General features: G+C 47.3%; 1 long non-coding RNA gene across 6 annotated transcripts in view; it reads left to right on the forward strand.

Annotated features, from left to right (window-relative positions):
• The window catches only part of LOC103094104 (uncharacterized), a 73,069-nt gene that overhangs the window by 42,672 nt on the left and 13,698 nt on the right, over positions 1-16,699 (forward strand). Inside the window, exons 5-10 of one of the 6 annotated variants that reach the window (XR_008914421.1) lie at positions 539-664; positions 3,299-3,390; positions 8,130-8,358; positions 9,576-9,699; positions 10,254-10,319; positions 13,335-14,801. This is a non-coding gene — a long non-coding RNA (uncharacterized LOC103094104). Of the gene's footprint in view, positions 1-538; positions 665-3,298; positions 3,391-8,129; positions 8,359-9,575; positions 9,700-10,253; positions 10,320-13,334; positions 14,802-16,699 lie in introns of those variants that run through there. The other 5 variants (XR_008914419.1, XR_008914417.1, XR_008914416.1 and 2 more) reach the window with 5 other exon arrangements.

Genomic DNA, 16,699 nt, shown 5'->3' on the forward strand with positions numbered 1-16,699 from the left:
TTTCCTGAAGAAGGAAAAGAGATTAACGGATTTAGAGCACAAAATACTGAAGTGGAGGAAAATGTGGTAGAAGGAGAAGCAAAGAGTAGTAATTTTCCGAGAACACAAATTCCATATGAGCCAAAGTAATTGGCCTTGGAGGCAGGAGGTGCAGAGATAAGTTAAGGATTATAGGTCGAAGAAAATAACATGATAAATCAAAAACCCTGAATACCATAATGCCAGAAATAATCGGAGAAGAGCGTCCACAACTTTTGAATACAGATAGCAAAGTGTCGTTTCAGAGAATCCACAGATTGCTGCTGTTGCCATGCTCTGAACTCTAGGACACAGCATGGTTCAGTTGAACTTTTCGGTGTCAAATTTTGCAAGCAGCGAGGAGAAAGACCTTTGGATAAGAAGGAAAGGCAAACCAAAGAACATGATGATTCTGAGTTTACTAGAAGTCAGAGAGGGGAAGGGACAGACATTTCCCAAGGCAATTGAGTGAGCCCAAGCTGCAATCCCAGATTCTATGTATACCTTTGAAACCCTTTAGGTGTCTCATCCACAAGAAAAGATGGACGTTCAGTGGAGAAGAGCCATTTGAGTCATTCCTTAAAATAACAACAAAACCTAGAGATGGACGGCCATGCCACCCTGCACAGAAGCACAAGAAAGATAAGTAAGTACTACTACTGGGAAGAGGCTAAATAATGAAAGGACTTATTTCAGGCTTGTAGCTTATTATTTACATGAAAAAAAAAAAGATTGTTTTGTCAGGGTAAAAGGAAAAACAGAACTCATCAAAGGAAAAAAAAGTGGGGGCAGCTGGGTAGCTCAGTGAATGGAGAGCCAGGCCTAGAGATGGGAGATCCTGGGTTCAAAGCTGGCCTCAGACACTTCCTAGCTGTGTGACCCTGGGCAAGTCACTTAACCCCCATTGCCTAGCCCTTACCACTCTTCTGCTTTGGACATTGATTCCAAGATGGAAGATGAGGGTTTTTTAAAAAATCCGTCAGAGGGGTATGCTGTTGCAAAAATTTGAATAACATCAAATCTAGCATCCCTGACTATCAAACTGGAAATTCTGAAAATTAAGGGAGAAATTAATAAAATTGAAAGTGAAACGGTCACTAAGTGATAAAACTAGATGTCAGAAAATGAATAAAATAGCTCCTCGGATTTTTAAAAAGATTACTAAAATCACATCAGATCATAAATACACTCACAATAACTGAAAAAGAAATGAGCAGGGGGCAGCTGGGTAGCTCAGTGGATTGAGAGCCAGGCCCAGTGATGGGAGGTCCTGGGTTCAAATATGGCCTCAGACACTTCCGAGCTGTGTGACCCTGGGCAAGTCACTTGACCCCCATTGCCTAGCCCTTACACCTCTTCTGCCTTGGAACCAATACACAGTGTTGATTCCAAGATGGAAGGTGAGAGTTTATAAAAAAGAAAAATGATCAGTGGACTCATAGGTCAGGGAACGGTAGATAGAATTTGCTTAGATGTTAGCTGATCTGACAGTGTTTTTCATGCTGTTCTTGTGGATGAGACAAAAGGATGTGTTCCAAGTGATAGGCCTGAATTGGTTGAATGGGCAAATCCAAAGAATAATCATTGATTATTAAGTGAAGTGTCCCAGGTAATCTGTGTTTGGACTTGTGCTGGGTAATATTTTTGTCAGTGACTTGGATAAAGGCCTATGTGGTATGAGTGGTCAACCTGTGGATAACACAAAATTCGGGGGGATAACTATCATGTTATTTATTTATTTTTAAGACCCTCACCTTCTGTCTTAGAATTAATACCGGATATTGGTTCCAAGGAAGAAGAGTGGTAAGGGCTGGGCAGTGGGGGTTGAGTGACTTGCACAAGGTCACACACACAGCTAGGAAGCATCTGAGCCCAGATTTGAACCCAGGACCTCCCATTTCTGGGCCTGGCCCCCGATCCACTGAGCCACCTCGATGCCCCCCAATGACTCTTTTGTAACCCCTCACCTTGTATCTTAGAATCAATCCTATGTATTGGTTCTAAGGCAGAAGAGTGGTAAGGACTAGGCAATGGGGGTTAAGTGACTTGCCCAGGGTCACCCAGCTAGGGGGTGTCTGAGGGCACATTTGAACCCAGGATTTTCCCTCTCTGGTCCTGATTGAATCCACTGAGCCACCCAGCTGCCCCCTGACTGTCATGTTATTGATAGGTTTAGCAGTTATTAGACAGTAGCTAGAGTTTAGGACATAGAGATAGGAAGACTTAAGTTTGAATCCTGCCTCAGACACCTCCTAGCTCTGTGACCCTGGGCAAGTCACTTAACTTGTCTGTACCTTAGTTTCCCCATCTGTAAAATGGCAATAATAGTAACACCTACCTTACCAGGTTGTTGTGAAGATCAATGAGTTAATATATAGAAAGCACTTTGCAAACCTTAAAACCCTACATAGATCCTAGTGGTTTTGACTCTAAGATCAGGCACCGGCTGGAATGTGCTCAAACTGAATTTGATGACATTTGACAAGTGCAAAGCTCTAGACACAAACACGCCACTTCCACGAGTCCACGACGGGGTGGTTTGGGGAACAACACGTGTAGGCTTTAGTGGACCCTAACATGAAATCAGTAGTGTGACGTGGTGTCTAAAAAAGTAAACAAGAACCTCAGCTGCCTTGAGGGGCAAGTGATTGTGCTCTTGTACTATGCCCTGGTCAGCTCATGCCTTGAGCACTGTTACTAAATGTACGGAAGAATCCCTAATAATGAATGTTGTACTGAAGTGGAATGGGCTAGCTTGGGGAGCCACAGGACTAGATTTTGAGCTGAGAGGGACCATAGCGAATTCCTCACTAAAAAAAACACAACAAAACAACAACCCTTACCTTGGTCCTAGTAACAACTCTAGGACAGAAGGGCAAGGACTAGGCAAACGGGGTTAAATGACCTGCCCAGGAGCACCCAGTTAGGAAGTGTCTGAGGCCAGATTTGAACCCAGGTTCCCCTAAGTCCAGCCCTGGTGTTCTCTTCACCGTGTCACCTAGCTGCCCTCTAATTCTCTCATTTTACAGAGTAGGAAACTAAGCCTGAGAGAGGTTCAGTGACTTGCCCAAGTACACACAGATTGAAAGTAGCAGAGTCAGGTGGCAAAGGCAGGTCTTCCCATTCTCAGTTCAACATTGTTCCCGCTGTTGCTAAAAGGATGCAAACAAGCTGGATGACCACTTTGGGGGGAAGTTTTAGCAGGGCCCCTTCTTCAGGGCCCCCTTGGGCTAGATGCTTCTGGAGTTGAGTGCGTCTGTGGTTCATCTTTTCTTTGCAGGGAATGCCCTCTGACCTACAAGTGCTCGGTCAGTTTCTGCCTGAACAGCTCCATTAAGAAGCTACTTGCTGCATTTTGAGCCCTGCTTGTTAGTAAGTCCTTCCTTCTTTTATTTTATTTTATTTTATTTTTATTTTTATTTTTATTTTTATTTTTATTTTTTTTTTAGAAACCCTTACCTTCCATCTTGGAGTCAATACTGTGTATTGGCTCCAAGGCAGAAGAGTGGTAAGGGCTAGGCAATGGGGGTCAAGTGACTTGCCCAGGGTCACACAGCTAGGAAGTGGCTGAGGCCAGATTTGAACCTAGGACCTCCCATCTCTAGGCCTGGCTCTCAATCCACTGAGCTACCCAGCTGCCCCCCTTTTATTTTTTTTTTAAAACCCTCACCTTCCATCTTGGAGTCAATACTGTGTATTGGCTCCAAGGCAGAAGAGAAGTAATGGCTAGGCAAAGGGGGTGAAGTGACTTGCCCAGGGTCACACAGCTGGGAAGTATCTGAGGTCAACTTTGAACCCAGAACCTCCTGTCTCTAGGACTGGCCCTCTGAGCCACCCAGCTGCCCCCTATGTCCTTCTTTCTTTTGAGAGGAACTCCCCTCTGATCCTGACCCACTTCCCTCAGTTCCTGGCCTATGCAGCCGGCTCCTCCTCTCTTTGGGGGGTGATGGAGTCCACCTGTCCGAGAGCTGCTTGGCCTCTCTCCCCTCCTCCCCACAGATGCACCCAGGCCGGATGGGGCAGAGCACTGGCTGTCCGTCTCGACCAGATGCTCTTGCCTCGAAGTGTGCAGAACGAAAGAAGCTGGGGAATTGTTCTCAGAGAGGAATTTGACCAATGCAATAAAAAGGCTGCAATGAAAGTGTGCTAATGGGAGCTGTCAGCAGCAAGGGGCTGGCCCTGGTTCCCCAGGGAATTCCAAAGACCTAATGAGCCTGTAAGCTAGGAGGGAAAGGGAAGGAGCACAATTATTCTAACAGATGAGAGCTTTCTTCCTTCTCTGCTCCTATCTGACTACTGTAGGGCCTCTCCCTGCCAGCCTAGAAATGCCAGCCTGGTTAGACTCTCGTGGGGGCCTGGGATACACATTTGCCCTTAGGTACCCTCTCTGGCAGGCCTGCTTCATGTGGCCAAGGCTGGGGCCTCTTTGATAAGTAATCCTCCCACCTACCCCAAGTCAGGCTCAGAGGCAGACCAGCTGGCCCCCACATTCACTCCATCATTAACATTTTCCTTTACTGCCATATTGGCCAATCTGATAGGTGTGAGATGGTAACTCAGAGTTGTTTTAATTTGTATTTGTCTAATCAGGAGGGATTTAGAACATTTTTTTGTATGCTTATTGATGGCTTTGATTTCTTCTTCTGAAAACGGCCTATTCATATCCTTTGACCATTTGTCAACTGGGGAATGACTTGGATTCTTATAAATTTGACTTCATTCTTTACATATTTCAGAAACGAGACCTTTATCAGAGACATCTGTTATAAATTTTTTCCCAGTTTGTTGCTTCCCTTCTAATCTTGGTTGCATTGGTTTTGTTTGTACACAAATGTTTTAACTTAATATAATCAAAATGATTCATTTTACGTCTTGTAATGTTCTCTATCTCTTGTTTGGTCACCAGTTCTTCCCTTCTCCAAAGATCTGCCCCAACCCAGCATTTATTAAGCACCTACTGTGAGCACAGATTCCTGTACTTGGACTAAGAGAGCTAAGAAGCTTGCATTTAGGGTGTGACAGAACAGATACACAGATTCCTGTTGTCCAGGTTGGCAGTTAGTATGCCAGTTAGCATCTCTTAAGTGTCTGCCGTGTGCCAGGCACTGTGCTAAGCAAGAAAAATGCAAAGAAAGGCAAAGCACAGTCTGATCTCAGAGAGTCACTGTCTGTTAGAAGAGACAGCAGAGAAACAGTAACATACAAACAAGCTATAGACAGGATCAATTGGAACTAATCTAGAGAGAGAAGACCCTGGTATTAAGGGAGATTAGGAAAGACTTCTTGCTGAGTGTGGGATGTTAGGTAGGTCTTGAAGGAAGCAGGCAGGGTAGGGGGCAGATATGAGAGAGAGAGTTCCAGGCAGAGAAGACATCCAGTGCAAACAGTTGGAGGTGGGAGATGGAATGTCTTGTTTGAGAAACAGTAAGGAGGTCAGCGTCACTAGATCCCAGAGTGGCATGGGGTGGGAGTGGGGAATACAAGTCATAAGAAGACAGGAAAGACAAGAAAGGGCCAGGTTGAAGCTTTTGGAGTCAAACAGGATTTTCTTTTTGTTTGGAGACCGTCAGGAGCCCCTGGAATTGCTTGAATGGAGAGGATGTGAACAGCCTTGTGTTTTAGGAAGACTGATGTGACAGCCAAGGTGAAGGTGGACTGAAGTGGGGATCCCCCGGAGGTAGGGAGACTAACCACTAGGCTATAAGCAGTAAACCAGGCATGAAATGATGAGGACTCGCACCCAGGATAGTGGCAGTGTCCAAGGGGAGAAGGTGTCATAAATGGGGGGTGTTTGGAAGGTAGAATGCCATGGGTGCAGCAACAGATTGGATTTGCGGGGTGAGAGCCAAGGAGAAATCACTGAGTCTGAGAGTGCAGGTGATTGATTGGTAGGTCGGTGGTGGTCCCCTTCAAGTAACTGGGAAATGAGGAAGAGGAGAGGGCGTAGAGGGAAAGACAATGAGTTTAGTTTGGGGCATGTTGAGTTTGAGATGGCAGTGAGATATCAGCAAGTGAAGGGAGCAAAGGAGAGATTGGGCAAAGGCCTCTAGTCAAACCTGAGGCCCTGTAGCTAGCTCAAGGGGGTGGCCATAATGAAAGGTTTCATGAAGGAGAGACCATTGAGCTGAGCCTTGAAGGAAGGGAAAGATTCAGAGAGGTGGAAATGGAAATGTGAATCATCATGATCCCAGATTGTCCTTGGAGCACTAGGCAGACACCCTGATGTCAAGACAAGAGGAGATCTTGTCAACCACAAGGCTTTGTAATCTCGAGCCATGGAAAGCATATGGCTTAGGTTGGAAATAGAACCTGTGTGACCGTAACCCATCACTTCTGTCTGGTCCTCAGTTTCTCCATCTGTTGAGTAAAGGAGTTAGGCTAGAGCAGTCAGTCAGACAGCAAACATTTATTAAGCACCTACTGTGAGTTCTTAACCTGGAGGCCTGTGGGTAGATTTCAGGGGGGGGGTATGAACTTGGATGAGAAAAACCCCACATCTTTGTCTTTATTAACCTCAAATTGAAATTTCTTTTCTATTTCAATGCTGAATTTTAAAAAGCTTTGTTTGGAGAAGGCCGTCACCAGATTGCCGGAGGGGCCCGGGGCACAAGGGGTTAAGAACCTCTGGCCTGCAGTTTTATCTGAGGCCCCTTGTGGCTTCAACATTCCATGGTCTTCTGAAAGGGAGTATCCTTTGTCAGATCACCTGTCCCAAGTTTTGCTTTAGAAAATCTGGCCTACCACTGGGGGCTGAAAAGAGGCATTTGTGTGCCTTAAGCCATGTTGGAAGAATTCAGTCCCCCAGAGCCGTTTAGCCCTCTCTGTGTAACGTGCCAGTGGATGGATTGGACAGACCAAATGAAGCTAACTTCAGGGCCCTCTGCATGGGCAGCCCGAACTCTGCTCTCATTCTCCAAACTTCCACTGGGACCAGCAGTCTGGATCCCTAGAGAGCAGCCACTCCTCCGGTCAGAGTTTTGAGGATGACCTCAAGGATGTGTAGCTTCTGATATTGCCACTCATGAGCCCCTTCCTGATCACGTGTACCCTAATATCATCGAACCAGTTGCCATCCCCTCAGGATCACTGAACTAGTTAACATCAGTCAGCTTTTACAGAGGGACGGTTTGTAAGAAGGGCTTTCAGGGATCAAATCCCTTCAAATCGGGGTGCCCACTCTTCTCTCTACTTTCCCACGTGGTCTCTGGGTAGAATGGATAGAGTGGACTCAAAGTAGTTGCTAGCTCTGGTAAAGAATTGGAACATGAGAGGATGCCCATCCGTTGGGGAGTGGCCAAGCAAGTTATGGTGTCTGCGTGCGATGGGATGCTTTCTTGCTGTCTGAGATGATGAGGGATGTGGTTTCAGGAATGTCTTCTAGACTGGTATGAACTGATGCAAAGTGAAGTGAGCAGAACCAGGAGACCAGTGTATACAATAACAGTAATATTGAAAAGACAATCAACTTTTTTTTTTTTTAAGCCCGTACCTTCCATTTTAGAATCAATACTGGGTATTGGTTCTAAGGCAGAAGAGTGGTAAGAGTTAGGCAATGGGGGTCAAGTGACTTGCCCAGGGTCACACAGCTAGGAAGTGTCTGGGGCCAGGTTTGAACCCAGGACCTCTTGTCTCTCAATCCACTGAGTCATCCAGCTTTCCCCAAGACAATCAACTTTGGAAGGCTTAGGAACTCTTATCAGCATAAAGACCAACCACAATTATAAGGCCTCATTAAGAACCGTGGTATTCTCCTCCAGAGAGGGAACTAATGGATTCAGAGGGCAGGTTGAAGCATCTTCTATTTCTTTCTTTTAAGAAAAAATATAGCCACTGTAGAAACTCGTATGACTATACATATTTGTAATGGGTTTTATTTTTCTTGCTTTCTCAAGTGGTAGAGGAGGGAGAAGGGAGAGGGAGAAGATACGAAAATAAATTTTAAAATGTTTTTTAAAGTGGTTACTGAAAAACATCCCCCCACCCCTAACTGGAAGGAAGGTTCCTGACCCTGGGAGTACTTTTCTCTCTTTTCAGAATCCCCACCAAGGTCACATCCCGGTACGATGTAGATGTTCAACAAGTCTATCTCTGTCTCCCTCACTCTCTACCAGGGTGGGCTTCTTGCTTGGCTAGGTCAAGTAGATGACTCCTCAGTGCTTCTGTGGCCCCCGGAAGACGACTATGAATTTCACTTGCTGGACCGTGAGGACTTTCTGATCTTCTGAAGTTCACAGGCTCCTACTGCGGCTTGTTATGGCTCCAGATACTCATTTTACCCGATTCAGAAGAAGCAAACCCAAGAGCCAAAAGAAACCCTGGGCATCATGTGTGCAAAGCCAGGTGGGTAGATAAGTCGACTGTGGCCACAACCTCCCCCTCACCTGGAGCCCTATCGCATTTCTTTCTCATCACTGGAAGGCTTCCAAGGAAGAGTGAGAAATGGCCTACTGGAACTTTGGGTGTTCTGAAGTGGAGAAAGGTCCCAGCCAAGCCTTCTCCTGCCTGGGCCCTCATTGACAACTTCCTCAGTTTCCCATACATGCTGTCTTCTTGCATGTCCCAGCCACCTAGCATGGCGTCCAGCACTGTCGATGGCTGCCTGCCTGGTGGTTCCTGGTGGAATGAGATCTGGATTTGTGTGACGTTGGGTCACTGACACAGTGTTTATAGATAGAATGTCATCTGTATCTTTCAGCAGTTCGATGAGACAACTCTCACCATCCTCATTTTACACATGAGCACGCTGAAGCTCAGAGATCGTAGACCCTTACAGTTAATGGTGGAAGGGATCTCAGAGTCCTTTAGTCCAACTTCCTAATTTGACAGATGAGGAAATCCAGGCCCAGGCAGGTGAAGCGATTTGTGTAGGGCCCAACAAGTGGTCCGAATTTGAATGTGGGGCCTCCAACTCCCAATCTTTCTCCTCTACCCTTCTGCCTCCCTAGACAAGTCACTTAACTAGAGTCAGACTCCCAGGAAGTATTTGAATCCAGATCTCTCCCACACTCTTTCCATTCTGCCATGCTGGAAGGCCCTTCATCTCCCTGACCCTCGGTTTTCTCCTCAGTAAAATGAAGGAGTTGGGCCAGAGAGATCCCTTTGGAATCAACCCCTGACCTGTGCCTCACACGAACATTTTCCAGTTTTATGTCCCTTGAGGAACTAATTCTGGGGAGGGGCTGAGGAATATGAATGGGTTCATGAAAACTTCCCCTCTTGAGCAGCACATTTACATTTGACCATAAAAGAAGTTACATGATTCTAAGGACCCTGAGAACTAAAGGCGCCTCGGAGGTACCCCCGAAACCTGCCCAACGGGGCCATCTAGGCCCTGTTTGAAGGCCTCTGAGGAGAGAAGACCCCTCCCCCTGCAGGCCCCTCTAACTTTTAGGTAATTCCCCAGTGGTGCCCTTTCAGGCACCTGGGAAGCCAATAGAGCTGGGGAGGGGGAAGGGGGTCATTTTGTTAAGGGGGCCAGTGGGATGCAGTGGCTGCCTTGAGGTCCTACCTACCTTGCTGGCTTAGTCCTTTTGGTTTTCCCTATTTTCTTTTTCAAGGAGCAAACTCAGGAGAAAATTGGATGGCTTGGGGAGAGAAGAGAAAATACGTGCCATCTGTTCTCAGAGAAATGGAGAAAGTGCCAGGTGAATTAAGTGTTTGACAAGAACGTACGGGAAGAAGGTCCGTCACCATTTCTTTGTTCCGTGTCCATTGCGACCACCTGGGTTTTATTTTTAGAAGTAGGTGAACTAGTCATGGGACAGCCCTGGGTCCCCTTTAGAGCGGACACTAATGGAAGAGATGGGAAGCACCGAGGAGGTGTCTTTAAAGGAAATATGTGACTGATAACAAACCTGTTAAAGGTGAGAGTGTAAATGGTTTGGCTGCTGACTCCCTGATTCTAATATTGGCATATGTTGATGGGGTGCTACAGTCGCATCACCCTTTGGTTTGAAGGGCAGAGCAAAGAGTTCTGGAATGACAAAGAAAACCAGTTATCGAGGCCTGTATCACTCCTCATCTTAAAGACCTTCCATGGCTCCCCAGTGCCTAGAGAATAGAATAAAGCCCAGCCTGACATTTGAAGGCTGCCATAATCTAACCGTAGTCTGCCAATTGCTCAAAAGGGCTCTTACATTTGAAGACAGAGCAGGGTATAATAATAATACTTCCCATTTCTTATCATTCAGCAGCCTGAGGTAAGCAGTACAAAGATTATTTCTCCTATTTTACAGGAGGAAACTGAGGCATGGAGATGGGAAGTATCTTGCCCCACAGTGATATAGCTGATAAGGCTTCAGGTAAGTGTCTAGCCCTGGAACCCAGGGCTCTTACATTCAGGTCCTCTACACTTATTCTAGTATACCACACAGCTTGCCAAGGACCCTAACTTGGGGTCAGGGCAACTGAGTTCAAATCCTGGCTCCGCTGCCTACTAGCGATGTCACCACAGGTACTTTTCTGCTGGGCCTCAGTTCCCTTTGCTATAAAATGATAGCAGTGGATCAGATGATCTCAGAAATCCTATCTATCCAGCCTTATCTCTCATCATCACCTACATGAAATCTTTCTTGTAGCCAGGCTCCTCTGCCCAGAACCTCTACGTTCCTGTCTCCTTGCCTTTGCTAGCAGTACTTCCCATTTTTGGAATGCCCTTCCCCTGCTCTTATGCAACTCCTTCAGATCCTCTGAGGAGTGGCCCTAGCCATGCCTCCTCTGGGAATTCTCCCTTTCCCAGCTCTGCTGTGCCTGACGTCTCCCTTCCCTGACTGGATGGACCTGGAAGGCCTTATGCCCTTGGAATACACTCTCCTTCTAGCCTCATAGGATTATACATTAGCCCTGGAGTTGAGAGGGTCCCTGGAGGCCATCTAGACCAATTCCCTCATTTTATGGAGAAGGAGATGGCCTCAGGAAAGTTCAGTGGTTTGCCTAAGATCATACAGATAGGAAGTGACAGAGCCTGGACTTGAACCCAGGTCCTGTGACTCCCAATCCAGTGCTCTTTGCTGTACCACCTTGTCTCTCCAGTAGAGTTGGTGCCATTTGTCTTATGGATCCCTGCGGCCCCCCCCCCCTCCACTGTTCAGTGGGCATATTGGGCAGGGCACAGAGCCAGAGGTCAGGTGATGGAGGAATGCCAGGTAGGTGATGGGATCTCAGGAAGGAAGGTGAAGGTGATCAGGCAGGAGGAGTGAGATTTCCGCTGGAGAAGAAAGTATTCACACTGATGAAATGGGGCATCTTTGATTAACTTGGAGCCTGGACTTTTGTAGGTAAGCTGTGTGTGGGGAGAGGGTGGAGGTCCACCTAGGAAACCAGAGGGAGGGAGGCACCTTAGAGATCATCTTACTCATTTGACAAAGAAGGAACGGGAGGCCCAGGGGTCACAGAACTGACATTTGAACCCAGGTCAGCTGACTCCAGATCCCGTGTTCTTTCTACTGAGCCATGGTGAATAAACTGGCCAGCTTCTTAATTAAGGTAGTAGATTTAGAGGCGGAGACATTGGAGGTCATCGACTCCTGTCCCTTTATTTCACAGTTGAAGAAACGGATGCCCAGGAAGTCATTTGGCATTCAGCAGATACCTCCAGTGCTAGGAAGAATTAACTTGTACCAGCTTCTCTGAATCGTGTCCCCCCCACTTCCCTCCAAGGCATGCAGGCCCAGTCCCTCCTTCCTGACCTGCTCCTGACCCAGTGAAAAGGGGCTGTGCTAGGCTCTCAGGTCCAGAAAGAGGTTAGCAAGTGAGCAGAGTGCTTTTCTGTTTCCAACCTCAGCATCCCAGGAGGCTCAGCTGGAGCCTTCTGTGTCTCATGTCCACCAGCAAGGGTAGGGACAGCACAGATCCGTGAACTATGATATCTGGAGGCTTTGAGCCCCTCACAGATTAACCCAGACAGAAGCGAAACCTCCCACTTCAAAGTGCTTGCCCATGTCCCGTTTCCCTACTTGTTGGTAGCCTCTCTTGGTGGCATCATGAACCGTGGCCTCTGTGGCCTCTTGGATCTGCTGCCCAGCCTCCTAGGCCTATATTCCACTTTCTTACACCGAAGAGCATCCAGCTCCTGCCTGTCATTTCCCAGTGAATCCAGCAGGATTTTCCAGGCAGGCTGGGTAGCATTCTCCGCAAATATCCTTAAGTGTTTTGGGTGGGAGGCCACGGGCCCGTCTGAGCACTGGGTTGGACTCAGATCTCACTGGACACTCACTGCTCAGAAGGTCGGGGTCTTGGCGCACACAAGTGTTGATGTCTTTATGGATGGAAAATGTTGCTTTTGCGTTCTATCAGTGACCCCCACCAGAGGTGATACTGGGATTTTGGGATGTGATCGCTTGGAAAATGCCTGACAGGAGCCAGCTCGAGGCTTGTTTACATTTCGGAAAGAGCTGTTGATTTAACGGCATAGATGGCTGGCTGTGCTCTCTGTGGGCCGTCCCTACCTGCCAAACAGATAATGGAAGTCCCAGAGCCCAGAACAGGGTACAGTGATGGGGAGGAAGGGGGGAGTCAAGGGATATCAGCAGTGTGCTTAAGTGGAAGGGGCATTCATCCTAACCTTGCCCCTGGCCGGCTGTGGGCCTGGGTCAAATCCCTTCCCTTCTCTGAAGACCGGCGAGATGAAACTAGAGGATTCCTGGGGAAGGAAGGAAACAGGCCCTCTGCTGAGGATTTTACGATGATCTCATTTGAGCCTCACAAAAACCCTGGGAGGTGGATGGCTTAGTTATCCCAATTTTACAGTTGAGGAATCTCAGGCAGGCAGAAGTGACTTGTCCAGGCTCGGATAGCTAGATTTGAACTCAGATTTCCCTGACTTCTGACCTAACCCTCAAACTATTGTGACACCCAGTACTTTTTTTTTTTTTAAACCCTTACCTTCTGTCTTGCAGTCAATACTGTGTATTGGCTCCAAGGCAGAAGAGTGGTAAGGGCTAGGCAATGGGGATCAAGTGACTTCTCCAGGGTCACACAGCTAGGAAGTGGCTGAGGCCAGATTTGAACCTAGGACCTCCCGTCTCTAGGCCTGGTTCTCAATCTACTGAGCTACCCAGCTGCCCCGCCCCCCCCCCCCCCCCCCCCCCCGAGTATTGCCCAGCTCTCCTAGTATTCAAAGATCCCATTATTCAAGATTGATTGTTTTTGTACTGGAATTATGATATCGTTGATGTTGGGAACTCCAAGTGAAGAAACTACCAGTGCCGAAAGGAACGAGGGCAAAATTAGTCTAGCCCCCCTCATTTTATGGTGGGGGAGACTGATGGCCAGAGAGATTCTAGGGAGGGCTATATGGTTTCTTTCTTCTTTCCTAGAGATAAAGGTGAGCATGATCCCATCCCTCCTAATGGCCAGACTTGTTCCCAAGAGCCCTGTGACCGTATGTCTAGGGACGCGCGGATGACAGTTCTGTCCCTTCCCCATCTGCTTTGGAACAAATGGGCCAGATAGTTGGTTCTCCATCATCTTCTGGGAACCTTCCTTAGTGTCTCCTGGGAGAGGCCACCTTTTTTTCCAACCTTCAACCCCAACAAGTAGCAACATAGGGTGTTTGCTGCTTACAGCTGCAACTGGGGAGGGAGCTGAAGCCCCCGAGGCTGGCCGTTCTCCTCCCCCCCCCCCCATGTTCATTCTGAAGTCTCTTTAGAAGATAGTAATGAAAAGTAATGCTCTTCTTATTGGCCTAGCACAAAAGATTCCATCTGCATTCTCCCCCTAGTCTGGGGGCTTTTCCTTCTATGGCCTGACATGTTCCTGCTTTGCAAGGATCCGGATTGATAAAGGAACCTCTAGCCTCCAACTCTCCCTGAGGATCCTAAGAACTTTGTTCAAAGAGAATCCATTGAGGTCCATTCTAGCTCTAAATTGACGAGCTTACAAATAATCCTGAGCTTCAGGACCAGCACTTTCCAGCCCAGATCCCAGGACAGGAGTCAAGGAAAGCTTGGCCCAAATCCTGGCACTGCCAATGTGTGACCCTGCCCTAATTATTTCATCACTCTCCTCTGTGGCCTTCTGGGCGATAAATGAAGAGCGCTCCCAAAGTTGGGAAGACCAGGCAGCACCACATGCTGTAACTTTGACTTCCTCCTCTGTGTGCATCCACATCCATGTTGGGAGTGCCATGTGCCCCTTCTTCCCTAGGTGCCAATGGGAAGACTTGCACTTGTTTCGGAAGTGCTCCCTGAGATGCCCATAAATTAGGGAATGGCTGTTGTGGTGTGTGATTATGATGGAATTCTGTTGTGCTCTAAGAAGTGATAAACAAGATGGTTTCAGAAGAACTTGAGAAGCTTTATATGAACTAATGCAAAGCGAAGTGGGCAGAACCAGGAGAGAACTTTGTACACTATCCAAGACCATTCCAAAGCACCCATGATGCAAACTGCTCCATCTCCAGAAGGAGAACTGACGAAATCTGAACACAGACTGAGGCAGTCTTCTTTCACTTTTTAAATTGCTCTGTGGGTCTTGTGTGTGTCTTGTTTCCACATGAATAATGTGGAAATGTGTTTTGCATGATTTCCTGTGTATAAACAGGTATCATCATCCTGTTTGCCTTCTCAAGAGGCCTGGGAGGGGTAGGAAAGAGGGAGGGAATTGGGAACTTGGAATTAAAAAAAATGAATGTTAACATTTTTAAAAAATGTAATCGGGAAGTACTTAATGGAATAAATAAAAACATTTTTTAACAAAAAATAAATGCCCCCCTCCCCCGAAGAATGTGCCACAAGCTTCCAGTCTTGTTCTACTTCAGTAGAAATTAAAGTTTTGTTTGTTCCTGAATGACTCCTGTACCATCTTGCTAGCAGAATGTACCCACCTGCCGGGTTCTCCTGGGTGTGCAACCCCTAGCTCTTGCTTGTGCTCGGTCACATCGTACTTTCATTTTGTTGATTGTCCCATGAGCTGCCTGGAACGCACACCAGACCCAGACTTACTCTTCCACCCCCAGTTCTGGGCCCGATTCCTTTTTTTGAATTTATAGGACTTTGAGCTGACGAGGAGGAGCCCTTCTCCTGTGCCATCTATTCTGAACCTTTGAGGCCCAAAGAGGGGGAAATGATTTCCCCAAATTGTCCAGGTGTGAGATTCTAACCTAGATTTTCTGATGCCAGATCTAATGTTCCTGCTCTGATGAAGACGACCTCAAGAAAGATGCCAGGAACAGCATGTGCTGGTCTCTGGAGTTACAACTCTCTCTCCTTCCCTCCCTCTTCATGGCTCTCCCTCTCCCTCCCTTGCTCTCTCTTACTCTCTCCTTTCTCTTCTCTTTCTCTCAGCCTCTCTCTCTCTCTCTCTCTCTCTCTCTCTCTCTCTCTCTCTCTCTCTCTCTGTCTGTCTCCTCCTCCTCCTCTTCTTCTTCTTGTTCTTCTTCCTCTCTCTCCCCCCTTCTGTCCCCCCCCCTTCTCTGTCTCTCAGTCTCTGTCTCTCTCTTTCTTCCCCTCTTTCTCTTTGTCTGTCCCTCTTCTTTCCCTCTCTTGAGTGCTATGATGAAAAGGTCACTGGACCCAGATTCTAGCTACTGGACTGCCATTTGTTAGCCAAGTGACTTGTAGTGGCTTGGGTATCAGAGGACTGGGTTCAGATCCCAGCTCTTTAGAGAAACCGTGTTCAACTTGGACTCAGAACTGTGTTCCAATTCTACCTCAAGTATCTACCCATTGCTATTTGGGGCAGTGAGGTGGTGAAGAGGGAAGTGCTGGGCCTGAGTTCAAAGCTAACCTGATGCTCAGTCTCTGTATGACTTGGTGCAAGTCATTTCACCTCTGTTTGCCTCATGAATTGGTATTATGATTGGCAAACCCCCCAAAAGTCCATTCAGTATCAGTGTACATTAAGAGAAGCCCAGTGCCTGAAATAAGGTCAAAAGCTTTACCGAGCTTGGGGAATCAAGGATTTGCTCCCTATTTGGAAAATTGGGAAGTGCAAAAGAGTGGGCTAGAAGGAGGTGAATTTAAAGGCGTATTTCAAGGGGCCAGAATTGTTAGTTAAGGTCTAGGAGGCCCCTTTGTCCTGACCAGCTCAAGAGTGCTGAGCTTGGTACTAGGCTAGCTGGAAGGCTTACTGAGGAACGTAGCTAAGGTGGAGAAGGCCTTCATTTAAGGCCAGAGGAGGAGCAGTTGAAGGAGCTGGGGATGTTTACCCTGGAGAAGAGAAGACGTGGGGAAACGGGCTATCGGTCTCAGTATTTGAAGGGCGACTATATGCAAGGGGGAAGAAGATTGATTCTTCTTCTCCCCATAGGGAAGAACTAAGAGTAATGAGGAGGCACAAAGAGGCAGATGGATTGAGGCTGGATGAAAGGAAAACCTTTCTAACAATTAGAAGTGCCCCAGAGTGCACTGGGCTGCCTGGGGAGGTAATGGCTTCTCCTTCACTGGAGGTCTTTGAGCAAAGGCTGGATGACTCCTTGTTGGCTGTTGTTATGGAGGGGATTCTTCACAGAATGTTAGAATTAAAAGGGACCCCAGAGGCCATCTAACCCACCCCACACCCAATTAAAAACGAAATGTGGTACTCGTAGAATGTCAGAGCTGGAAGAAATCTTGGAACACATCTAGTCCAATCTTTTCATCTTTCAGAGGAGGATGTTGAGGCCTAGCGAGGGGCAGGGACTTGCCCAAGGTCATGAAGCTACTCAGTGGACCATGAAGAACAAAGATCGTAAAGGAGTTTG

The sequence above is a fragment of the Monodelphis domestica genome, chromosome X, assembly GCF_027887165.1.
Source record: "Monodelphis domestica isolate mMonDom1 chromosome X, mMonDom1.pri, whole genome shotgun sequence".
Classification (NCBI taxonomy): Eukaryota; Metazoa; Chordata; class Mammalia; order Didelphimorphia; family Didelphidae; genus Monodelphis; species Monodelphis domestica.